This window comes from Oryctolagus cuniculus, chromosome 19 (genome assembly GCF_964237555.1).
Source record: "Oryctolagus cuniculus chromosome 19, mOryCun1.1, whole genome shotgun sequence".
In the NCBI taxonomy this organism is placed as follows: domain Eukaryota; kingdom Metazoa; phylum Chordata; class Mammalia; order Lagomorpha; family Leporidae; genus Oryctolagus; species Oryctolagus cuniculus.
The window spans coordinates 62,340,461-62,363,395 of NC_091450.1; the positions used below are offsets into that span (position 1 = coordinate 62,340,461).

General features: G+C 43.5%; 1 long non-coding RNA gene and 3 pseudogenes across 3 annotated transcripts in view; 3 read left to right on the plus strand and 1 right to left on the minus strand.

Moving 5' to 3' along the window:
• Positions 1-22,935, plus strand: part of LOC103346506 (uncharacterized) — a 58,077-nt gene that overhangs the window by 12,687 nt on the left and 22,455 nt on the right. The gene's annotated exons all lie outside the window — the stretch shown is intronic.
• Positions 206-16,971, plus strand: LOC138846923 (homeobox protein SIX4-like; annotated as a pseudogene).
• LOC138846922 (SURP and G-patch domain-containing protein 1 pseudogene) lies at positions 18,605-20,173 on the minus strand (annotated as a pseudogene).
• Positions 20,555-22,728, plus strand: LOC103346193 (protein-L-isoaspartate O-methyltransferase domain-containing protein 1 pseudogene; annotated as a pseudogene).

Consider the following 22,935-nt stretch of genomic DNA (forward strand, 5'->3'; position numbering starts at 1 on the left):
TAGAGTTCTTTGGGTCCCCTAAATAAAGAATCATGTCGTCTGCAAAGAGGGATAGTTTGAGTTCTTCCTTCCCAATTTGTATCCCTTTAATTTCTTTTTCTTGCCTAATAGCTCTGGCTAGAACCTCCAGAACTATATTGAATAGCAGTGGTGAGAGTGGACATCCCTGTCTGGTACCAGATCTCAGTGGAAATGCTTCCAACTTTTCCCCATTCAATAGGATGTTGGCTGTGGGTTTTTCATAGATTGCTTTGATTGTATTGAGGAATGTTCCTTCCAAACCCAGTTTGCTTAGAGTTTTCATCATGAACGGGTGTTGTATTTTATCGAATGCTTTCTCGGCGTCTATTGAGATAATCATATGGTTTTTCTTCTGCAGTCTGTTAATGTGGTGTATCACACTGATTGTCTTGCGCACATTAAACCATCCCTGCATACCAGGGATAAATCCCACTTGGTCTGGGTTGATGATCTTTCTGATGTGTTGTTGCATTCTATTGGCGAGAATTTTATTGAGGATTTTTGCATCCATGTTCATCAGGGATATTGGTCTGTAATTCTCTTTCAGTGCTGCATCTTTTTCCGGCTTAGGAATTCAGGTGATGCTGGCTTCATAGAAAGAATTTGGGAGGATTCCCTCTTCTTCGATTGTTCTGAATAGTTTGAGAAGAATTGGAGTTAGTTCTTCTTTAAATGTCTGGTAGAATTCAGCAGTGAATCCATCTGGTCCTGGGCTTTTCTTTGTTGGGAGGGCCTTTATTACTGTTTCAATTTCTGTCTCTGTTATGGGTCTGTTTAGGTTTTCGATGTCTTCCTGGTTCAATTTAGGTAGGTTGCATGTGTCCAGGAATCTATCCATTTCTGATAGGTTTCCCTGTTTGCTGGCATACAAGTCCTTGTAGTAATTTCTGATGATTCTTTTTATTTCTGTGGTGTCTGTTTTTACATTTCCTTTTTCATCTCTGATTTTATTGATTTGGGTCTTTTCTCTTCTTTTTTTAGTTAGTTGGGCCAATGGGGTGTCAATTTTGTTTATTTTTTCAAAAAACCAGCTCCTCGTTTGGCTGATTTTTTGTAATGTGTTTTTGGATTCAATCCTGTTGATTTCTTCTCTGATTTTAATTATTTCTCTTCTCCTACTATATTTGGGTCTGGTTTTCTGTAGGTTTTCTAGATCCTTGAGGTGAATTGAAAGCTCATCTATTTGGTGCCTTTCCAATTTCTTGATGTAGGCACCTATTGCTATAAACTTTCCTCTTAACACTGCTTTTGCTGCGTCCCATAAGTTTTGGTATGTTGTGCTGTTATACTCATTTACTTCCAGAAAGTTTTTGATTTCTCTTTTGATTTCTTCTATGACCCATTGTTCATTCAGGAGCATGTTGTTCAATCTCCATGTGTTTGCGTATGCTCTAGGGATTCCTGAGTTGCTAATTTCCAACTTCATTCCTTTATGGTCTGAGAAGCTGCATGGTATGATTCTAATTCTTTTGAATTTGCTGAGACTTGCTTTATGGCCTAGTATGTGGTCAATCCTAGAGAAGGTTCCATGTACTGCTGAGAAGAATGTAAAGTCTTTAGCTGTAGGTTTGAAAGTTCTGTATATATCTGTTAGATCCATTTGGGCTATAGTGTTGTTTAAATCTACTGTATCCTTGTTGATCTTCTGTCCTATTGATCTGTCTATTTCTGAGATGGAGTATTGAAGTCCCCCAGTACTATTGTATTGGGGTCTAAGTCTCCCTTTAAGTCCGTTAACAAATCTTTTAGATAAACCGGTGCCCTGTAGTTAGGTGCATATACATTGATAATTGTTATATCTTCATGTTGAATTGATCCCTTAATCATTATGTAGTGTCCCCCTTTGTCTCTCTTAACGGATTTGTGGTAAAGTTTATGTTGTCTGTAATTAAGATGGCTACGCCTGCTCTTTTTTCATTTCTGTTGGCATGGTATATCTTTTTCCAGCCTTTCACTTTCAGTCTGTATGGATCTTTGTTGGAAAGATGTGTTTCTTGTAAGCAGCAAATAGATGGGTTTTGTTCCTTAACCCAATCAGCCAATCGATGTCTTTTAACTGGACAGTTCAGGCCATTCACGTTCAATGTGACTAATGGTAAGTGGTAACTTTGCCCTGCCATTTGCCAAAGATAAGTTCTAATATATGCTTTGAATTTCCTGTGATCTTTTGCTGTGAGGTTTCCTTCCTTGGTTTCCTTCCTTTACCTTCTTTCATATTGATGACCGTGTTTCTTTGTTTCTGTGTGTAACACATCTTTATGCATCTTTTGCAGGGCTGGACAAGTGGCAACAAATTCTTTCAATTTCTGTTTGCTATGAAAAGTCTTTATTTCACCTTCATTCACAAATGATAGCTTTGCAGGATATAATATTCTGGGCTGGCAGTTTTTCTCTCTTAGTACCTGGGCTATATCTCGCCATTCCCTCCTAGCTTGTAGAGTTTCTGATGAGAAGTCAGCTGTGAGTCTGATTGGAGATCCTCTGAGAGTAATCTGACGTTTCTCTCTTGCCCATTTTAGGATATTTTCTTTATGTTTCACTGTGGAGAGTTTAATTACAACGTGTCGTGGTGAGGATCTCTTTTGGTCGTGTTTATTAGGGGTTCTGTGGGCTTCCTGTACTAGGATTTCTCTGTCCTTCTCCAAACCTGGGAGATTTTCTGCTAATATCTCACTAAAAAGGCCTTCTAATCCTTTCTCCCTCTCCATGCCTTCAGGAACTCCTAGAACCCGAATGTTGTGTTTTTTAATATTATCCTGAAAATTCCTGACAATATGTTTTAGATTCCTAATTTCCTCTTCTTTTCTTTGGTCTGACTGTATCCTTTCCTGTGCTCTGTCTTCTAAGTCTGATATTCTCTCTTCTGCTTCACCCATTCTGTTTTTAAGGCTCTCTATTGTGTTTTTCATTTGATCTATTGAATTCTTCACTTCAGTCACTATCCCAGTTTCCTGTTGTACTAGTTGTTTCGTTTCATTTTGATTCCTCCTTAATATTTCATTTTCACGAGAGAGATTTTCTATCTTGTCCATTAAGGATTTCTGTAGTTCAAGAATTTGTTTTTGAGAACTTCTTAATGTTCTTATCAATTTTTGAGATCTGCTTCTTGCATTTCTTCTATATCATCATCCTCATAATCTTGAATTGGGGTGTCTTTTTCATTTGAGGGCTTCATGGTGACTTCCTTGTTTTTATTACCTTGGTTTTTGCGTTTGTTATTTGGCATATTGGAGATATTTGGTTTCTTCACTTTGGTGCTTTTTCTTGTTATACTATGACTCTAGATTAAGTGGACTATCTGTTTTTGATGGAGCCTTAGGGCTTGAGATGGGTGTGGCCTGAGAGCTCTGTTTGGTGTGCCAAAGGTGACACTCCCAGGTTAGGCGTGGTAAACCTCTCTCTCTTTCTCTCTTTCTTTTTTTTTTTTTTTGATTCAAAAGGGAAGTTATTCTGCACAACTGAACGAAGTTGGAGGTAGTTAGCAGGCAAATGATATACCCAGAGGAGCCAGAGATCAGAAGCTCTTTCCCAAGGACCACACAGGGAATCTGTTCGGCCCTCATAGTGGGCTCAAATTCTCCTTCAGTCTCCCACTGGGTTGCCAAAGTTACGGAATTGTAGCGTCTCTGGAGAGTGCTCACGTGAATTCCGTGAGTTCTCTCCCCCACCATCTCTTTTTTCACAGTCTCAGTTCAGTAGCACCACAAATTTACTAGGTCCTAATCTCCTGTTAATTTGCCCCGCCCAGAGTCAGGTTTTTCTGCTAGGCGCAGGGCCGGTGCAGACCTGAGGTCGCTCTGCTTATGACGTATGTCCAAGATGGCGCCTGCTCTTTGTCTTGCTCGCCCTTGAGAGGTGAGTGGAGAGAGAGAAACCCGTGTCCGTACCAGTCACCTTTTTTTTTTTCCTCTCTCCCCCACCCCCGGGGGTCGTTCCCTCTAGTCTCCTCTCCCCGCTTGCCTGCCGGTGTCTCGGGCTATTGAGGTTCGGCTCACCTCGCGTTCCAGCGCTGGTGTGTTGAGTCTGCCGCTGGTGTCCCGAACTGTGGGCTCCCATGCTCTCCACGCAGGTCCGCTCCCCTTCCAGCGCCGATGTGTGGACTCGGAGCCCTGGACGTCCCAAGTCTCCCCACTGTTGTCTGTGTGGCACGCACTCCCCTTCGAGCACTGGCACGCAGAGCCTGCAGCTTGCGCAGCTCGGTCCCGCGGCTCGGCTTCCGCGTGGGGGGCGACCTTGTTCTTCCAGTAGGTCCTCTGATTCACGACCACTCAATCCAGAAGGGTTTCCTCTGCAATATTTTCCTGGTTCTTTTTTCTGAGGTTACCGTAACTCCCCTTTTATTAAACTAAATTTTCCCGGACTATCGGTGCGCGCCCTCACTATTCCGCCATCCATGTTTGTTTCTTAAGCACAGTTTCAAGGCCTGCTCTGAAATTCTTGTTCTCTGGATCATATTTTTCCCAAGATGGTGACTCCCTTTGGGCCCTTCCTTAAGAGACTTAACCTGACCCCTGAGACTCAGGAACCCACTGGACCCCTTCTGACCACTGGCCATGATTAAGAAATAGATGCCATTAACCCTGTGACACACCCTCTATAATGGTGCTGAAAAGAGCAGGCTATTTCAGACACAGGTGAGACCCTCAGAATGACCACCCCCACTTGCAGAAGAGGCCTCAGCACTGCATAAACCACAAATACCTCACATCTGGCTCCAGCCCTGCAAGTCATCATGGGTCACTCACTGGGTCAGTCAGATCTAATCTGATGTACACCAGGATGAGCACTGTGATGGCAGCCAGAAGGAGGGTTCCAACCTTGTGGAGACCTGTCTTATCTCAAGGCAGGTGTTTCTACACATAGTCTCACAACTTTGATTAGATGCAACTTGGATGGGAGTTGCTCACTGCAGGACCCCTAACCTGTCTATGACTAGGCAGATGCTCATATCCTTCTCCTCCCTAGGCTCCACCTGCTTCCCTCCTTTGCAGTGCTGCAACCAATAGGGGGAATCAGGTGAATGACCAGAGGCACTTGGAGTCTTGGGGAAGCAGGGTGGCCTGTCTGTCCTGAGGGATCCCAGAGCCCTGTGATCATGGGCACAGTACAATGTTCAGTTCTCCCTCCTTCAGGCAGTATACAGTTCTGTAATTGCTCATTCTTGGCTATGATGTCTGCTCACCCCTTTGCCTACCATACCTTCAGGGCCCACATCTGCTAAAAGCTGCAAGACAGAAATATGTGCATAAAACAGTACTGGATAACTGCAGGTAACTATTCCTCACAGAGCTCTTGTACATTTCATCAAAGGAAGATTCAGATCCACAGACAGGTGTATGGCACCTGGAATCTAGTTCCCAGAAAAGTGACTTCTGCAAAGGACAGAGACAGAGGGAGTATCAGAGTCCTTGTCCAACTTCCTTGACACATGAGAAGACCACTCCTCACACAGATTGGGATTCTGAGTATCCTCCAATGGCTACAATTTTCCACTGTGAAGGGTCATCCCCATTCCATTATAGTTCACGAAGCCTGTGAGTCTGGTGCACCCACAGCACTGAGATCAGTGCTGACTGTAATGCCTCCCTAGGGACTCATGTACCTCCACAGGCCCATATAAAAGGGAAATTTGAACCCACCCCATAGAGTCAGAAACCACTGTATTCATACTCAGCATACAATGTGCACCACTGAGGGTACAGCAAATAATACCTTCCACAGCAACCAAGAAAAATCAGGGCCACCCACCTTGGATTGACTGTCCCCAACTCTGCAGGAAATGAAGAAAGAGGGTCCTAATCACAGAGGTCCTGAAATTATCCTCCTGTGCTGAATGAACTTCCTATAACAAAATTAAGCCCCAAATCGGTAATTCATCAACAAACCAGTCTCCTCTAACTGCAGGAGAACATAGAGGGGGCACTGGACAACTGTGACATCATGGAACCAGTCCTGTCACCATGGTACACTCCTCAGATACTAGGGCCTATGTCAGTCTCCTCAACCCACACAATAAGCAAAAGCTCTGCCTCTTTGCTTCTGTCTGTCTGTAAATATGCCTTTCAAATAAATAAATACACCTTTAAAAAAGAAAGAAAAGAAATGATATGTTTGAAGACTTAGATTTGTTTTCCCTGATTTGAATGTTATGCAATGTATGCATGTCTCAAAATAGCACATGGTATCCCATAAATAGAAATATAATTTTAGTTTGATTCATAAAAATTATACTTTTTAGGCTGGTGCTGCAGCTCACTAGGCTAATTCTCTGTCTTGCAGCGCCGGCACACTGGGTTCTAGTCCCGGTCGGGGCGCCAGATTCTGTCCCGGTTGCCCCTCTTCCAGGCCAGCTCTCTGCTGTGGCCAGGGAGTGCAGTGGAGGATGGCCCAAGTGCTTGGGCCCTGCACTCCATGGGAGACCAGGAGAAACACCTGGCTCCTGCCATTGGATCAGCGCGGTGCGCCAGCCGCGGCGGCCATTGGAGGGTGAACCAACGGCAAAGGAAGACCTTTCTCTCTGTCTCTCTCTCTCACTGTCCACTCTGCCTGTCAAAAAAAAAATATACTTTTTATCACAGTTAAAATTTAAAAATATATAATTTTAAAAACTGGAAAGTAACACCATATTAAGCACAACCAAATTCATAGAGAACACAACAGGATATAAATAAAATGTAAAACAGCTTACAATAGAAAAAATTAAAATTAAAAAATAAGGACACATTAATATCAGAATTTAAATGTTATTTTTTTCTCAAAAGATTTTAGGATCACAATAAGAATATTTGGAAAATATCAAATAAATTTAATGTATTAGCAAAAACCTCAGGAAGGAAGGTGAGCATGCAAAATTCAACGAAATTTGTTATAGGAACAAATTCAATGAAATAAAACTATTTACAAAAGCTATGGCCTGGGAAGGCAGTAAAAGATGGCCCAACTCCTTGGGCCCCTGCACCAATGTGGGAGACCCAGAAGAAGCTCCTGGCTCCTGGCTTTGGATCAGCGCAGCTCCAGCTGTTGCAGCCAATTGGGGAATGAACCAACAGATGGAAGACCTCTTTCTCGCTCTTTCTCTCTCTGCCTTTCCTTCTCTCTTTGTGTAACTCTTTCAAATAAATAAATAAATCTTTTAAAAAAGCATTAAAATATAAAATACTTGGGAAAAAATAACATGTTATGTAATACCCCATATTGTGAAAAACAAAATATTACTGGTTGTATGTAAAGAAGATTCAAGTGAAGTGGAAAGTTGGAATATGTGCATTGGCTATAAAACTCAGTGTTGGGGTGGTCATTGTCATGCAGTGGGTTAAGTTGCCATTTGGGGTGCTAATTTCCCATATTAGACTACTTGGGATCAAATCCCACCTCCACATCTGATATAGCTCTCTACTTATCTGTCTAGGGGGCAGAGATTATACACTGAAAGCTTGGGGTCCTGCCACTCATGTGGGAGAGCTAGATGAATTTGTGTGTGTGTGTTTGTGTGTGTGCCCTTGTGAAAAATCACCTAGTTGAAAAATGTACTTTAAAATGGAAAGGACATAAAATAGTCAAGCTTATTTTAAGAAAGATCAAATATTGTGATTTTCAACTACCTGATACCAAGAGTTAAAAAGGGGGTATGGCATTTCGGCATAGAGCATAAAGCTACTGCCTGTGATGCTGACATCCCATAAAGGTGCTGGTTCATGTTCTGGCTGCTTCACTTCCATCCAGCTCACTGCTAATGTGCTTAGGAAAGCAGTGGAATGTGACCCAAGTGCTTGGGCCTCCGCATCCATATGGGAGACCCAGAAGAAGCTCCTGACCCCTGGCTTTAGCCTGGTTCAGCCCTGGCTGTTGTGGTTATTTGGGGAGTGAATCAGCATGTGGAAGATCTCATTCTCTCTCTCTCTCTCTCTCTCTCTCTCTCTCTGTGTGTGTGTGTGTGTGTGTGTGTGTTCTTCTATCTCTGGAACTCTGCTTTTTCAAATATATAATTAAGAGTCAAGAAACAAACCTGAACATTTCAGTTGACGATATTCAACTAATGAACCTCATGTAATCAAAGGGTTAAAAGTTAGACTTTTCTATAAATGGTCTCTGTGGAATGAAATTTACCTTGATCCCTGCATGGAAACACGCATATACACATTTAGAAAACTATAGAGTTCCTGGCAAAAACAAACACAACAAAATTTCAAAAACAAATTATAGAAGAAAACCATGCTGACTATAATTGAACAGTATTTCTTAGATATCAAATAAGCACACACATCACAATGGAAAATTGTTCTAAAATAAACTTTTAATATTTAATTCTTCAAAAAGCATGACATTCTGTCATTTACTTAATAAAAAAGTTCAGTGATTGATGGACCCCATAGAACCATAGTCATCACATCAGATTATATTGACTAGTAATGGTGTACATCCTAGCTTGTGTGGTTATATTTTGTGATGTCCGTCAGTGACAAACTTGCCTAATGATGCATTCCCAAAATGTAGTCTCACTGTGATATAATACATGAGCATTTTATGGAAGCCATTTACTTGGGAAATAAATTCACCAAAATTTGAATTATGTATTTATATTCATTTGATTTGAAAGGCAGAGAGAGAGAGATACAGAAAGATACAAGGAGAAAAATAGAAGGGCCATCGCTGTGGTGTAGTAGGTAAAGCCACTACCTGCAGTGCTGGCATCACATACAGGCACTGGTTTGTGACCTGGCTGCTTTATTTCCAATCCAGCTCTCTGCTAAGGCCTGGGAAATCAGTGGAAGATAGTCCAAGTCCTTGGGCCCCTGCCCCCTATTGGGAGACCCAGAAGAATCTCCTGGCTCCTGGCTTCAGATCGTCCCAGTTCTGGCCACTGAGACCATTTGGGGAATGAACCAAAAGATGGAAGATTCTCTCTCTCTCTCTCTCTCTCTCTCTCTCTCTCTCTTTCTCTGCATCTCTGTAACTCTGCCTTCCAAATAAATAAAGAAATTTTGTGACCTTTCACACTAGCAAAAGTCCCCAAACTTGGAAAATGTTTTTATGGGGAGGAAGTTCCCTCCCTGATTGCTGTGTGGAATGCAAATTGTTACAGCTTCTGTGGATGTGGATATGAGGATGTTTAGCAAAGTGTATGTTCTTTTATGCCTTGATGCCATGATTCCACATACAGAAAATCTGCCCCATAATTATGTAAATTGACAAAAAAAGGATGATTTCACTCTCTCTCCATCTCTCCTGTGTCACACTATCCTTCAAGTAAATAAATAAACTAATAAAATTTTAAAAAATAAAATGGAAAGGGAATGTAGCAAAATTGCACATCATGTGTTAATGTGAGATATATAAATTTATAAGAAATTAACAGTCACACGAAGAAGAGAATACATATATGGACAAAAACAGATAAAAGCATTATTTTTTTCTATGTCAAAGTCCTATGGCTACTTTTTGTATGTCAAATTCCTAATGAACTTAATATCTTTTGCATTTCCAAAGATTTTAAATTAATTATGAGAGAAAGAGAGAGAGAATAAATATTCCATCTGCTGTTCCACTTCTTAAATGCTCACAACACTTGGGGTGAGATGGACTGAAGCCATGGTTCTAGAATTGAATTTAGTTTTCCCATGTGGGTGCAGGGACCACATACTTGCTGCCTCCCAGGGTATGCATTGGTAGAAAGCAGAATTGGAAACAGAGCCTGGACTCAAGCCCAGGTTCTGTGATATAGGATGTGGTCAACCCAAGCAGTTGTGGGATGTAACATAGCGGCAGGAGTGACAGGGTTGGTGGCAGAATGTCATATGTGGCAAAGGCGGGTGGTGGGGAAGGCTGTGACAGGATTTCAGATGCCAGCAGGGACATCTTAGATGCCAAAGAGAGAGATTTGCACAGAATATAGCTAATTCAAACTCCACATGCTGTATTCAGGGACGGTCCATGGTCTGGCCTTCTGGTTTGGTGTTGCTCTTACTGGCTCCATAATGATCATGTGGCTGTGCATGGCCATGACAAGTCCCAGCCACAATGCTACCAGATGTTGTGCCTGCTCCAGGCACCACAGTTTGCCAAGGCTAGGGGAATGCTTTCAGGAACATAACTGCTTTGTGAACTTGGTACTTTCTATGCTATATGGACAGCTGTTGCTGCTCATGTCCTGGAGATCACCACATATCATTGTCATATCTTATATAAGATCACATCAGGAAAGCCATCATTACCAACCCCCATGCTGCCCTCTGCAACGTGACCTTGATTTGACATCTGCTGTCCCAGGCCTGTTGGGCCTGACAGCTGTACCTGGGTGGGGTGAGAGGAGAGGAATGGCTGCTAATGGGCCCAGCTGGCTGGAAACCCCATTTCAGCTACCAGGCCTTTATCACCATGGTTTGGCAAGATGCTTTTCAGTAAATTATTTATTTTTGGAAAGGAACCAGTGTCAGTTGACAGACCCTCTAAGAAACCCAGCCAGGTGGGCTCAGCCAGCAACCCCTTCTCCCCTCAGACTCAGAGGCTCAGTGGTGAGGGGTGGCCCTGATGAGTATTGAGGGAAGATTGAGGGCAAGCCTGGGGGACCCCTCTCAACCAGACATTCCCTCACATTTGAGTGTACAACCCACCCCATCAGTCCGACAGCCTCCATCCTCAGGCCCTGCTTTTGCTGCTTTGCTGTCTCTGAGTCCTTCAGATCCCTCTCTCACTCCACACCAAGAGCTGGAACAGGGGCCTGGAGGGAAGGACACTATGGGACACTTGGAGTAGACATAGAAGCATCAACATCTGTCATAGAAAGGCCTCATCCTCTTTTTTTTTCACCATTTATATATTTATTTGAAAGGCAGAGTTACATCAAGGCAGAGGCAGAGAGGTCTTCCATCCACTGGTTCACTCCTCAAAGGGCCTCAACCAGTGGAGCTGGGCCAATCTGAAGCCAGGAGCCAGGATCTTCTTCCAGGCCTCCCACATGGGCACAGGGGCCCAAAGACTTGGGCCATCTTCCACTGCTTTTCCAGGCCATAGCAGAGAGCTGGATCGCAAGTGGAGAAGCATGGAATCCAACCTGTGCCCATATGGGATGCTGGCACTGCAGGTGGCATCTTCACCTGCTACACCACAGCACTAGCCCCATCCCATCCACTTTACTCACAGCTAATGTTAGGCCCATGTTTCCCTCTGTACACATGGCTGCTACAGTCTCTACTGCCATGATGGCATTTTGTTCCCTACCATCCTTGGAAGAGACCAGGCAGAGACCCCATCCTCCAAGTCCAGGAAAAATAGATAAAATGAGGGGAGAACGGCAGAAAGCAGCTATCCCTTTACACTGCTTTGCTCTAGCAGCCATCTTAACAATTGCAAGTGCGGCGGACATCAAGCAGGAGAATGGGATTGAAAGTGCCTCAGAAGGGCAGGAGGCACACTGAGAAGCGGTGGGGGGGGTGTGGCGGTGGGGCTCCCACACCCCCCAACCTAGGCTCCAGCCCCTTTCCCTCTGGAGCCAGGGGACGTTGCTCCCGCTGCCACCAAGGTGAGCAGAGTGGAAGGGGCAGTGGTGGCGGAAGCGACGTGGCGATGAGCAGAGCGGTGCCCAATTAGGTACAACTCCACTTGGAACTTCTGGGCCAACACCAAAACGCCGCCGCTGTCTTCGCCACTGCTGTGGGCGCGGAGACCTCTCTCGCCTTCTCGCTAGACCATGTTCCCTATGTGAGGCGCTGCAGCAGGGGGCAACCTGGACCACCTGGCCAGGTTCCTGTGGCCACTGCCCCAGAGCGACCTGCTACATGGCAACGAGAGCCTGCTGAAGGGGCGGGTGCTCCTGGCCTTCCACTAGGGCATCTTCCCAGATGCCTGGATGAGAAACAGCATCCTGGAGAGCCACAGCTTCAAGTCAGCCAACCACCTGCTGCTGCAGCAGCTCTGGTACAAGGTACGCTACACCGGGAAGGTGCACCAAGAAGGTGGCCTAGGCCGAGGGACCCTGTGGCTGTGTGCCATAGACAACTACCAGCTGCACAGGACATTGCCCCTGACCTGCACCATCTGGACTGGGAGGAGATGGTGTATTGTTTCAAGGAAAAGTTGCACAACATGCTCAAGGAGCTCTACAAGCAGAATCGCTACCCCTCGCCCTCCAAGAAGCTGCACCTGGCCAAGATCACCATCCTCTCCCTCATCCAGGTCAGCAACTGATTCAAGAACCAACAGCACCGTGCCTGGAACCCGTTGGAGAGCCAGTCCAAAAGTGAGTCAGATGGCAATTCCAGCAATGAAGGTGAGTCCAGCAAAGGACAGGAGGATCTGTCTCCTTACCCTCTCCAGAGTTCCTCTTATGGTGTCACCAACCTCAGCTTGTCCAGTCACATGGAGCCCACGAATTGGAAATAATGAGATATCCTTAAGTGGCTGGTGCTGTGGGCTCAGCAGGTTAACGCCCTTGCCTGAAGCACTGGTATCCCATATGGGCACCAGTTCAAGACCTGGCTGCTCCACTTTTGATCCAGCTCTCTGCTATGACCTGGGAAAGGAGTAGAAGATGGCCCATGTCCTTGGGCCCCTGCACCCATGTGGGAGACCCAGAAGAAGCTCCTGGCTTTGGATTGGTGCAGCTCCAGCTGTTTTGGCCAATTGGGGAGTGAACCATCCATTGGATAGAAGACCTCTCTCTCTCTCTCTCTCTCTGTCTCTATCTCTATTCCTGTCTCTACCTCTCTGCCTCTCCTCTCTCTGTGTAACTCTGACTTGCAATAAAGAAATAAATCTTTAAAAAAAGATATCCTTAAGCTATTCTGGAGTTTTGTTGAATGGAAGCTTAGTACCTGCAATTACTTTGCCTGTTTTCCTTAATGGTAACTATTTCATTCAGGGACCCAGTGGAGTCATCCTAAATGGATTAAATGTGAGAAATACACAGTGTCCTTAGCCCACCAAAAATGTCAACCAACATTGTGAACAATGGTATCTCCATGATGGACATCCTGGGGCCCACATCCTGGGATGTGAAGGAATTCAATGTGCTGCAGTGTTCTGCAGCCAACTTGGCATCCACCACCTCCTACAGCCCCAGTGTCCAAGTGTCATTCCCAGGGTTCATCCCCAGTGCTGAGATGAAAAGAGAAGGCATTCAAACAGTGGCTTCCCTGGAGGGAAGCTCTGTGGTGACTTTCACTACCCCAGGGCAAATCAACCAGTACGGCATTGTCCAGATCCCCAATTCCAGAGCCAAGGGCCAGTTTCTTAATTGGAGCATTGGATTCTCTCCACTGCAGTTGCTGCCTGTCTCAGTGGCAGCTTCACCAAGTAACAGTTCCATAAATTCAAGCACTTCAGACTAGAGCACATTCACCAGCGAGTCCACCCCAGTGCAGCAAGGCAAGGTTTTCTTAAGCTGTCTCACTCCAAGTGCAGTGGTATACACTGTTAGTATTTCTGGCCAGACTTTGGGATCTGTGAAACAGGAAGGCTTGGAAAGGAGCCTGGTGTTTTCTCAGTTGATAGCCATCAATCAGAATGCTCAGGAAATACAAACCTGTCATCTGAAAAATCCCTCAAGGAGTGGCCTTCACCCTCTGGCCTCTTTGTTGGTGAATGTGTCCCTAACTCAGTTTTTCCCTGACTCCACCTGCGCTGCTAACTTCCACTGAGCTCAACCCTGACATCACTGATAACCAGCCAATGCCTGCACCTGTGGCAGGCAAATCCGCAGGGGTGGCGGTCAGCAATGCTAACTATGCAACTCTTCAGAACTGCTCCCTCATTACTGGCCAGGACCTGTTGTCCATGCCCTGGGGGAAATTGTTCCTACCTCTGAAGACCAGATGGGCCATGCCTCCATAGCAGTGCACCAGAATTTTGTCAGAGAACACCATTTGGTTCTGCAATCAGTAGCTAACCTAAAAGAGAACCTCTTATCAGATTCTGAGAACAAAGCAACAAGCAGCCTAATTATGCTGGACACCAAATCTAAATATGTGCTAGATGGCATGATTGAGACTGTGTGTGAAGACCTGGAAACAGACAAAATAGAGCTTGCTATGCTCCAAACTGTCCAGTTGGATGAAGATATACAAGGCTTATAAACTTCGTGTGTCCCTCCTCTCCCTTTTTGGCATCAGAGGCAGATGTTGTCCTGAAGCCCTGAGAACACAAAGAATTTCCCCATTCAAAGGAAAACTATGCTTTTACAAGCATATGCATTCAAGAGACTTTAGATCTGCACAAAGATCACAGTTAATTATATAGAGTACAACTGCATTATTGCAGCCTTTTTGTTCACATACAATGATCTCTTTTAAATTGATGGAGACAAAAGAATCAGATGAAATGTCTCAAGGCAAAGTTTTACCCTTTATTGACAATATCATTCTAAAGTGAAAATGGAACTTAATAATTTTTTAAATTAAAAATGTTTACATGTAACACAGAAAACTAAATACAGCTGCAGACCATTAGAAACAATGCAATTATTTTTGTTTACCTTTATACCATGGCCATTGATAAAGTTAAGCATAAATTGTACTCCAAACTGTTCTAAGGGTGTCTTTTTAAAGTTCAGTGGCTTAATTATATATTTGTGTGTAGGTAGAGAGAGACACACTTCTCTTTTTCAGCATCTTCGGCTTAGGTCTCTGCACATTTGCAAATGTGATTGCTTATAGCTCAGTGTAGCTGAGCAAGCTGGAAACTCCAAGAAAAACTCTGAAAAAACTTCACTGTGAATGTAAATATATGAGTTCTACATGCAGGCTTTGAGTAATTGCAGTGAATTTTATTTATATTATATATTTTCCTCTTACACTTCAGGCACTATGAATTGAAAAGAGAAATGTTTTCTTACTGTTTATTTTTATTGTTTGAACAGGAAGTGAACATAGTTGCTTCCAACAAAGTTTTACTTTTTATAGGATTTTAAAAGCAATGACTTTTTTAACAGGAGTCTCTTTAGGTCAATATTAATAACATTGAAATCAGAAATCTAACACCTAATGTTGGAATTTGGTAATTTTTTCAAATCTTTGTTCTTTAGTTAGCAACTCTGATTCATTTAAATATGTTTTCTATAGAATTCTGCATGCCTTGTTACTTTGTGGCCTTTTAATTAGTAGTAACATATGGAACTGTCCATGGAAGCACTGATGGTTCTTTTCTACTGTCTAACAGGGTTAATTTCATCACAGAATTTTTCACTAAATTTTAAGTATAAAGTTTATAATGCAAATTGATGAACAGCTAATTATTGTTGCTACTTTCTACTCCACTGAAAATAAGAACAGCATTATAGATACCACATAAAAGCAATTCTTCAGGCTATGAAAACACCATTATAGAGTTAAGAAAGAATTTGTAAATTCTCTTGAGCAAAATCCTGTTGAAACTTCATTCTAAATGTTTTTGAAACAGTTGTTAAGCAATGATACATGACTCTTGTTTGCACTATATTATCATGTCTTCTTTAAAAGTAAATATTTTTTGTTTCTGTAAAAAATGAATAGAGGAAATCTGTGTTTCAAACAATAAATAAGGTATATAAAATGTAAAATCATGTGACATTTAAACAGGTACAAAAGCACTTTATAGAATTATAATTCTCTCTCTCTATATATATATATATATCAATTGGATACAGTAACAAAATGGAGACAAGTAACTATTATTCTGTTGTTGGTTCTGAAACAATGAAGTATAAACTCATTTATTTGATGTGTGGAATATCTCTGAAAGAGTGGAGATTGAAGTGTTATGCACTGCCTTTAAGGGTGAAGACATACATAATTGAACAGCAAGGAATACTGTTTTTTTTTTTTTTGAGAGAGTGAGAGAGAGAGAGAGAGAGAGAGAAAGGTCTTCCTTCTGTTGGTTCACCTTCCAAATGACCGCTACAGCTGGCACTGCGCTGATCTGAAGCCAGGAACCAGGTGCTTCCTCCTGGTCTCCCTCATGGGTGCAGGGGCCCAAGCACTTGGGCCATCCTCCACTATCTTCCCAGGCCACAGCAGAGAACTGGACTGGAAAAGGAGCAGCTGGGACTAGAAGCTGGTGCCCATATGGGATGCCTGTGCCGCAGGTGGAGGATTAACCAAGTGAGCCACGGCACCAGCCCCGGGAATACTGTTTTTCATTATGTTGATATCTTACAAAATAAATAAAAATATTTAAATCATTAAAGTTAGAGCATCTTATCAACACCATCACACCACACTCCTTATAAATCTCCCAAATTCATCATCTGTATATAGGAAAATGATTTTTACCTAAAATCATGCACACTATAGGTAATCTTCTTTATTTTTAACATCTATTTTGATCTTCTGCTTTGTTTCATATTGTCTGTTTTCAAATACACTTATTTTTCATTTAGAGTCATATTTTTGGCCCTATGCTTTAATGTTAATTTTCCATGTTATATCTTAAATGTATTAATATTTGATTATTATTTTCAATTCATATTTGCCTTTTTAATTTTATTTTTAAATAGAGAACAGGGTGAACTTTGAACATTTTGCTATATTTTTTCATGTGTATCAACGTGACATGTAAAATCTGTTAGCATATCTTGCTTAATAACTTACAATTCATATGAAAAAATATCTATTGTGATGTATTCTCTTGAAAAATAAGATGAAATAATTGAGATAATTTTGTTGGAATGCTCATTATAAAGGAAAAACCTTTGGCTGCAAAATCATTTTCCTTATTCCTTCCTGAAACACAGTATGCTAGTCATACAGCAGCTATTATGTAGCCATGAGGTAAGATTATGGAGACTATAAGCCACATTGTCAGGATCATGTCAATGTTACATTCTCAGACTACTATATTAGTCCCAAATCATATAATTTGGGGAGCTTGTTACACAGAAAAATAAAATGATTTAGATAAGCCTATGACTTCAATTATCTATTATGTTCAATCAAGTTTATTATTATTATTATTATTATTTGACAGGCAGAGTGGACAGTGAGAGAGAGAGACAGAGAGAAAGGTCTTCCTTTGCCATTGGTTCACCCTCCAATGGCCACTGCGGCTGGCACGCTGCGGCTGGCACACCACGCTGATCCGATGGCAGGAGCCAGGTGCTTATCCTGGTCTCCCATGGGGTGCAGGGCCCAAGTACTTGGGCCATCCTCCACTGCACTCCCTGGCCACAGCAGAGAGCTGGCCTGGAAGAGGGGCAACCGGGAAAGAATCCAGCACCCCGACCGGGACTAGAACCCGGTGTGCCGGCACCGCAAGGCAGAGGATTAGCCTAGTGAGCCGTGGCCCCGGCCAAGTTTATTCTTAACTGAATGGAAACAGTATTATTTTATTTTATTTATTATTTAATTATAATTATTATAAATCATCCTCCTTATCTCTTACCCAGGTTGTCCCTTATGATATTTTAGTCTCCAACAAATGAGGCATTAAGTCCCTCTGGTAATGAGGAAAAGATTTTCCAGTAGCTGTCTCCTCTCAGTTTCAACATAATCCTAGTATTACTTCAGGAGTAAAACTTTGAGAAAGATCTTCCAAGTCATACAGATATCTTGCAGACTATAATATCTTTTAAAATCTAAAATGACACTTGTTCCTCTTATCTGTTCTATTAAAAGACACTATTGGTTATAATTAATCTAAACCAAAAACAGCAGTATTATTTTTACTTCAGTATCAGTTCACTTATGTGCTTTTTTTTTCTTTTTCTACAATAAAGACAAGTATAGAGAAAGCAATTTTCAAGACATTTCTTACAATTTTCCCTTTAGATTAATTAACAGATGGCAGTGAGAGAGCAGGAGAAATTAAGAAAAGATATTATAATTTAAATAAGTATCTATGAAGGGGCATGCTAACACTTGCCTGTTAGTTACACATGTTCAATTCCTGCTAGTAATGCCTAGCTCATTTTTATCACTTATTTACCCACAAAATAATTATCTTAGGGTAACTGCTGTAGCGCATCAGGTTAGGCTGACACTTAGAATGTACACGTCAATCCACCGTCCTGATATTTATTTGTGAGGAAGCAGATATTGGCTCAACTAGATGGGTTCCTGCCACAGATATAGGAAACCTGGGTGGAGTTTATGCCTCCTGGCTTTGACCTAGCCCAGCTGAAGCTACTGAGGGAATTTGGGGAGTAGAACTGAAAATAAGATTCATTCTCAATCTCATTCTCATTCTCATTCCCATTCATTTCTCTCTCTCTCTTTCTCTCTCCCCCCTATCTCTACCATTCTGCTCTTCCAAAAAATAAATGCATTTTTTAAAGATTTGTTTATTTTCTTTGAAAGACAGAGTTACAGAGAGGCAGAGGCAGAGAGAGAAAAGTCTTCCATCTGCTGGTTCACTCTGCAAATGTCTGCAAGGGCTGGAGCTGGGCTGATCTAAAGCCAGTAGCAAGGAGCTCCTTCCAGGTCCCCTATGTGGCTGCAGAGGCCCATGGACTTGGATCATCTTCCACTCCTTTCCCAGGCCAGAGCAGAGAGCTGGGCTGTAAGTGGAGCATCCTGGACTCAAACTGGTGCCCATATGGAATGTGGGCACTGCAGGCCACAGCTTTACCCACTATGCCACAGAGCCAGCCCCAATGAATACATTTTTAAAAGAATACTTTTTTTTTTTTTTTTTGAGCACTGAGACTTTAATACACAGCACGACACTGGTGACGGCAGGGGCGGGCGCAGCGCGGCCACGTTCCACGGTCCAGGACCGGTGCTGGGAAAGCTGCCTGCGCAGCTGTCAGTAGTACGGCCGCCTCGGGTTGTTCAGGGGGTTGGGCCGGAAGCGGTAGGCCAGCATCATCCTCTTGCGGAAAGCCTCGTACTCGTTGTCCTCCTTGGAGAGCTCAGCCGGCCAGTCGATGCCGAAGCCGGCGCCGTCCACGGTGGTGGTGCCCTTGCTGACCGGGTTCTTGATGCCCTGGCCCTCGGAGCCCAGCCCCTCGCCCTCCTTCCAGCCCATCTTCATGAGCATCTGGTAGCCGATGTTCTCCACGGTCAGCTTGAACTCCTTGTACTCCGAGTAGTCGGGCTCGCGGCCCTCCTTCAGCGCCTTGAAGGTCTCCATGAACTTGTCCAGCTCGTCGGGTAGCAGGAAGTCTCCGATGAAGTGCTTGCCCCGGCCCATCTTGGTCAACTGCTCGGCCCACTCCCGCGTCTTGTCCATCTCCATGCGGCGCAGCCGGTGCTCCCAGGTGCCCAGCTCGCTGTCCACCTCCTCCTCGCTGTCGTAGCCGTGCTGGTGCTGCTGCAGCGCCTTCTCCCACAGCAGCTGCATGTCCTGCATGGCCCGCTTGTGCTGCATGATCATGTCGTACATCTGCTGCATCTCCTGCTGCTCCTTCAGCTGCTTCTTCTGGGCGTCTGACAGCTCCGTGACGCCCACCAGACCCACGGGCTTCCCCTTCTCGTAGCCGAGCCCCTTGAGGTCCTGAACTGAGAGAGGCGAGGGCGAGGCGTCCACCTCTCCCTGCACCAGCTCCGCAGTGGGGAGCTCCACCTTGTCCTCCTCGGGCCCCCACCTGCTCTTCCGCTTTCTTTTCACGGCGGCCAGGGCGGAGGCCGGCTTCCCGGGGGCGGCCGGCGCGGGGGCAGTGGCCGGCGCGGGGGCCGATGAGGTGGGGCAGGTGGCGGCAGGGGGCGAGGCCCCCGACGGGGCGTCAGGAGGGGACGTGTGCTTCGGGCTGGGCTCAGGTGCTGGGGGGGTGCCTGTGGAGCCGGCCTTGGCGCTCCGGAACTCCTCTAGCTTCTGCCGGAAGTACTTGTACCCCTGGCTGTTGGGTTCGTACAGAAAGCTGAATGCCTGGTTCTCGCGGTTGTTCTGGAGGGCGATGGTTTCCACCTCGGGACCCCCGTCCGCTGTGAACCTGGCCAGCTTTTCTGCGAGGCTCTTGGCCTCCTGGTCCTCTGGGGGTGAAACTTTCTGAGAGGCTCCCTGGGACTTCTGCGCCTCCTTCCTCATCTCAGCCACCTTCTTTCTGTAGTAGAGGAATTCCCTGCTATTCTTATCGTGTAAAAACGCAAACGCTGGGTTATCCTTGTAGTCCTCCATAGCTACTTTTTCTAACTCGGGGTCTCCTTCTGCCACAAAGCGGGCCAATTTCTCTATCACTTTCCGAGTCTCGGCTCCCTCTGGGGGTGAAACTTTGATCTCCAGCCACTGCTCCTAGTCCTCCTCCTCGTCCTCATCGGTGGACTGGAAGACGCTGGGCCGCTGGGCCACGGGCAGCTGCTTGGCGTGCGAGTAGTTCCTCACCTGGCCCGGGGCGCTGCCCAGCCCCAGGCCCGCTCGCTTGCAGAGCAGCAGGGGCCTCTTGCCGGCGCTGGGCGGGGGTGTGCTGGGCGGGGCGCCGGCTGTGCTGGCGGTGGCGTCTGTGGTGGTCTGTGCCTTCTGCAACTTCAGGAACTGCTGCAAGAAGCTGCCGTCATTGGCGAATTTGTTAGAGACGCAGGAAGAGTTGTGTGCGTTCGCGACTTCTCCGGGATGCGGGGGCTGAGGGCTGGCCGCCTGGCTCTGCTTAGCTTTCTGCTCCATTCTGGCCTCGATTTCCCGCTTCTTCTGCGCGATGAGCTCTTCTTGGTGCAGGGTGTTCATGTTCATCTTTGCAGACTTGGGGGGAGCGACCCCAAACCACCGGTTAGCCTTCCCTGCAACATCCCGGTTGTCCATCTTGAGACTCCAAGAATACATTTTTAAAAGGCAGCGGTGTTGTGGTGGTAGTGGCAGCCAGCTGCCAGGGTCTCAGGAGCCTGGCCCTGCACATTGCTGCTGTGGGCTGGACCGACAGCTATGCCACAGGTCTTTTGGAACAAATCATGGGATGCAGCTTCATTCAGATGTGGTAGAATATGCCAAGGAAAAATTTGAGTGCTTTATAAAAATAGTGATAGCTTTGATAAATTTGAGTTCTGTGAACCTTCATTGGTGGTTGGTAATTGCCTCCAGAGATCATCTGACAGACATCAGTATGATCAGATTTATTGTGATTCTAGAGTCCAGAAAAAACTACATGAACATTTTACTGAATGTGGGAGGCATACTAGTCATGCTTACAGAAAATCAGTTAACACAGATTATGCTAACTGGAGAAACCACTTGGGAAAGTAAAAATAACCTTGCTATTTCATTTGCTCCACTTGTGCACCAAAGTGAGAATGATTATGGCAAGCTTGCCATTGTTGGACTGCCTCCCTGACCTGTCAGAAAACTGCAGGACTTGTCCAGTATTTACATTTGCTGCAAACTTAGAACTTTCATAAATGATAAGATGCAGGCCAAAGGGATTTCCCAAAAGGAAAAGAAAGAGAGTGAAACAGAATTAATAGGCAAGTCATTGTAGGTAATAAGCTTATTCCTCAACCTCTAGACAGTGAGGAGGATGAGAAAATGGAAGATTAGATAAAAGAGAAAGACTACAGTGAAGCCGTGAAGCCAGAAGAGCCTCCTCAGAATTCACTGAGACAGCAAACATGAAGCTGCCCCTCGTTGAGTCTTTAAAAATTTACTTGACATATTTTAGAAATAAATTACAGATTGATAAGAAAGAACGACTCCTGATAATTCCTGTAGTCTCAAACCTGTAACATTTGCTAGAAGTTAAGAGAATTATTTCTTTCATAAGAGTGAATTATAGTGGGGCAAAAAGTATAACCTGTTTCTCTCAGTAGCAAAAATGATGTATTCAGTCATTAAAAAGAATCTCTTTTATAAAATCTATTTTTTTAAATCTTGGAAAAATGCTATTTATCTCAGACTGATTTGAAAGTAGAATACAACCATAGTCAAGACCTTGTGACCTATAAATCCTTTTTCTGACTCCTTATGGATTCATAATAGTGAAGCTTAGATGTAATTTTATGTAAGGTTTAAATCATTGTTAAGCATATAAATCTGGTTTGAACAGTAGTTATTTTATTTCCTCTACAAAAACTTTCTTATAAGGAAAACAAATGCTTTATAGACCTATTTGCCTTACTTTGTTGCATCATTATTTCTGTGTTGCTGTAGATATATTGCAAGCAATATATGTGTGCACCAATAATGCAACATCACACTAGGACCACAAGGAGTCATAACTTTATGTAATTTTTAGAACTTTCACATGAGTAACATACCTGTATAGACACAATTAAAATTAGGCAACCTGTGCAAACCCAGCAATGCATTCTACACAATCCAAACAACCTAAATAACTATTGCATCTCCAAGATGAGGCTTATATCCTTTGACAGCTCCAGGAATCCAACTGGAAACATCAAAGTCAAAAGAATTAATTTACAACTCTGAATCTAAAAACAAGTCTATCAAAGATGTCAGAGGTTTAAAACACTTGGTCAAAACAGGAACTCAGACCATTCTGAAAAATAACAATCATCTATCCAGACAAGGTGTTTCAGCCAGAGCTATATATAAACTAGATTTAACCAGTCACAAAGTGATCAATCAAATATTTCAGAATGAGTAGATACTCCAGAAAAATCTTAACTCTTTTAAGACTCAGGTATTTTAATTTTAGATTATTTGTTTTTATTGTCACACAATAGTTGTACATTTTATAGGGTACAATGTAACATTTTGATATATGCAAACATTGTATTGATCAAATTAGAATAATTAGCATCTATTGCTTCATATATTCAAGATTTCTTTGAAGTAACAACATTCAAATGTCTTTCTTCTAGCTATTTAGAAATATACAATATGTTATTGTTAACTATTTTTACCCTACTCTGTGCAAGAGAACACCAAGTTTTTTTTTACAATAAGAAAAAATAACTTTAATTAAATAAATTACATCTGAGGTTTTTTTTTTTTTTACCTTTTTTGAGAAACTTAACTTACTTTAAAGGAGAACCCAAGAATAATACATCTGTTGCGAGTACTTAGATATAACTATAGTTTATGAGACATAAGAATAAATTCCACTTAATACACTTAAAAAAA